Source organism: Notolepis coatsorum, assembly GCF_963971535.1.
Source record: "Notolepis coatsorum genome assembly, chromosome: 1".
Lineage (NCBI taxonomy): Eukaryota > Metazoa > Chordata > Actinopteri > Aulopiformes > Paralepididae > Notolepis > Notolepis coatsorum.
In genome coordinates this window covers 150,752,066-150,755,875 of record NC_140165.1, presented here as the reverse complement: position 1 = coordinate 150,755,875, position 3,810 = coordinate 150,752,066, and the positions used below count along the sequence as shown (strand labels likewise).

The 3,810-nt window shown below is 39.7% G+C and overlaps 1 long non-coding RNA gene across 1 annotated transcript; it reads left to right on the top strand.

Annotated features, from left to right (window-relative positions):
- The first annotated feature begins 371 nt into the window (after positions 1 to 371).
- On the top strand, positions 372 to 3,300 carry LOC311231428. Its single transcript, XR_014619868.1, has 4 exons — positions 372 to 456; positions 1,203 to 1,363; positions 1,669 to 1,763; positions 2,630 to 3,300. It is a non-coding gene; the product is annotated as an uncharacterized lncRNA (long non-coding RNA).
- The last annotated feature ends 510 nt before the right edge of the window (positions 3,301 to 3,810 follow it).

Sequence of the window (3,810 nt, the reverse complement as noted above, 5' to 3'; positions counted from 1 at the left end):
CGCTGCAGGCGATCTATTTTAGGAGAACCGTTTTGTGGAGTGTTCATCATTGGCCATGTCAATATTAATACCACTATATTAATATTACACTAGTTACCCTCCGGCTCGAAGGACCAATAGACCTTTCCCCGCTGTCAATCACACAGAGAATAATAACCAATAAGATTGCCCGATTTCTTAAGGCCGCGCCCCTTGAAATAGAGCCGCCATGATGTCTCACAGATAGCCAGCCAGTCCTGCATTGTTGTTGTCGAGAAAATGGTTCTTAGATGTGCTTGGGGAACGTGCAATAATGACCAGAGATATCCAGAAAGACTAAAGGGAGCGCGTTTTATAAATTTTCCAAAGCCTAAAACACAGTTGGAATTTTTTTTAAAGTGGATTAAGGCTTGTGGACGGCCCCATACACAGCTGAATGTGGACAAGATCAACAAGAACAAGGCTGTATGCTCAACGGTAAGCCCGAAAAATATGCTTCAGTAATATATGCTTCAACATTTGAGTTAAACAGAAGTCATCACTTGTTATCTTATATATACTGTATATAGATAGATAGATAGATGGCTAGCCGATCGTTAGGTAGCCAGCTATTCATAGCTAATGCTAACGCATGGTTAACCTAACGTTAACCTAACGTTGCCAAAAAGAGTCTCCGAAAACATTCCGATCAGTTCATGAGCTGAAGGAAAACTACATCTACAGCTACTTAGTCAACACCCTTGAAAATTATGAATTGGAAGTTGTCCAGTTGATTCTAACAACCGAACTAACGTTAGCTAAATGTTAGTGTACTGTAAATGTCCAAACCCCCCCTCCTAATGTACAGTTTCCTCCCCCTCGTATGTATATATTTCCTGTTAGGATATCTTTTTAACAGTACTGTATATTTGCATATCTTGGATGTCACAAATGTAACAGTACTGTATCTGTATGTCATAAATGTCATGCTATATATCTGTTGTGTATGTCATAACACATAAATGTCATTATGAATTGAAAATGGGGGACCCTGATGTAAACAAGACTAAAGTCTTTCTCTGGTCTGCATCCCCTTAACTATTATGTGTATTGAGCTGTACTGTATTGTACCCATTCTGCAATCTGTTAATACAGTTTTCAATCAGCTAGCATGAGTAACCTGAATGCCTTACAATATCTGTGATCCACTTTCTCTTCTCTGTCATGCCTATCTCACCTTATAGCATTTTGTTGGCGGGGATGGACCTACTGTGCAATATCCAGACCCTATAAAAGCTGATGGGACCACATGTAAGTCGGTGCGTCCGTTGCCAAAGAAAAGACGCCTGCTTGATCCTGACAACCCCCCATCTAAAAAAGAACTACTGCAGGAAAATACTAACTTGTAAGTCCTGAAGACTGGGTATTGTCAAAGTCCTTATAGGTGGTATTGTCTGAATATTGTGATGTGTTAGTGAAGATGTGAATCACTAACTAAAAACACCATTTGCATGTGTGAATCAGATGTCATTTAATAATTTGTTATAAATGCTCATATCTAGTATTAATTTGTGAACCAAAGATACTGCAAGTTCTTGTTACAATCAAACAATACATAAATAATACTGAGACCAAATGTTATGATTAATGAACAACATGGATTTATTAATTAAAGTGCATTTATTTGATTATGATTTTGATACTTCACAGGAACATCAATCCCTCTCTGGATGTCATCAACCACCAATCGGAGCTCAGTTATACAGCTACACAGACGTGCACAGCTACTCAGACTGAAGGAGAATGTAAGGGTCTACCTTTCTTTTAGGAACTGAGAAGCATGATCTTTAAAAAATGCAGCAAGTCTGTGCAGTAATCTTTCCATAAATGGTATGTCTGGGAATATTCTTTCCACAAAGATATCTTTCTGCGTAAAAACTATGAATTCACAGAATTGGCAGCCTGTCACCATAAGTTGTCCTTGTATTTGCACATAATAGTCGTGCGTCTTCTTCAATGAAATACTGCCCCCCTCATCTTTGTGTAAACAGAAATCTGGGAAGTTGTCGCAAGCCTCCAATATCAAACAGTTTCTTGCCTTATAAGGACATTTCACTTCGACTATCCCACTCTCGCCATTGTCGCACAACTTCCCGTCAGGTGTGGCTCCTAAAAAATCGAACTCTGAATTGACAACAAGACCACACTCGTGAAAATGTCTGGCGGGATAAACCTCCAGATATTTGGCCTTCGCCTTTGCCTCATTCCTTTTCCCATACTCCAAAGCCGGGGCACAAATGGATGTCAACCGGAAAACACTCTCCAGAAATTTTGTTGTTGGGGCAGATTTTCTGTTTACCGCTTTCGCAAAGTTTGAAGCAGTCAGTCGTGACCTCCGCTCTTCAAACCAGTCATTTGAGAGAGCCTGGGCCCGAGTGCGTTCTTCCAGTTCTACCAGGTTTGTGTCTGCAGTATTCAGATCTTTGTAGATCGCTGGAAGCTTCACTGGACATGGCTGGTGCACAGATACATTTCCACACCTCTGGTGTGGAACCGGGTCTGTTTTCTTCTTGAGATTTCTTGTCTGTAGAATAAAAGCTAAATGTTATTATTGTGATGTCATGTATATGTGGAAACTCCCTAACAATAATTGTAATATTTCTGTTTCCAGGGGTTTGCCCTTTAGAAGTATTGGGCACTGCTGTGGAAGGTGCAAGATTGAAGTCAGAGCTGGAGAAGAAGGAGAGGACGATAACCTGGTTGAGAGGGCAGCTTCTTGAAAAGGAACAGATAATACAGTCTCTCGAACAGGATGCTCAGAAAAAGACATTCTGTACTGTACAAAGTGTTGTCCAAAAAGAAACAAAGATCAAAGGGCTTTTTAAGTACTACACTGGGATCACATATGTTAGATTCATGTTATTGTTAGATTTTCTTGTGCCTGCTGGCTGTGATGCACCTTATGCAAAGGGCCGTAAAGACATGAGGTCACTAGGAAAATCCAATGGCCTATTCTTGACATTGTGTAGGTTAAGACACAACTTTGGACTTCAAGATTTGTCTCAAAGATTTGGAGTATCCATGCAGTCTGCAGGACTTGTTTTTAATACATGCATAGAACTTATGTATTTTAAATTTGGACAAATTAGCATATGGCCTCATAGAGACATTATTATTGAAAACATGCCTGAAAACTTTAGAAAGGAATTTCCTTCTACTTTAGTCATTATTGATGGTACTGAATTTAAGACCCAGGTGCCATCTGCACTGGCTTTACAAAGTCAGCTTTATAGTGACTATAAGTCAAGCACAACCCTCAAAGCATTGATTGGATGTGATCCAAGTGGGTCTGTCATTTTTGTGTCGGAGTTATTTACAGGTGCTGTATCCGATAAGGCGATTACTGAAAGCAGTGGTTTTTATGATTTACTTAAAACACTGAAAGTTCATGGTTACATCAAGGATGGTGATGCTGTTATGGCTGACAAGGGTTTTACAATACACGACGAGTTGAAAGAGCTTGGATTACGTTTGAATATCCCTCCTTTTGCTGCTGGTCATTCTCAGATGTCTCAGTCAAATGTGGCATTGACTAACAAGATTGCTCGTCACAGGGTTCATATTGAGCGTCTTATATGTAAAGTTAAGACGTACAAAATCCTTTCAGATCGCATACCAACAACCCTTTTCAAAACGATAAACCAGATATGGTCAGTTTGTTGTTTTATGACCCTACAACAGGATGTGTTTGTAACTGATAAATGAAATTGTAGACCTGCATTACCTGATAAGAAAGTACAGAACCAATCTGGACTTCTCCAAAAGGGGTTGTGATCTTTGGCACACTGGTAG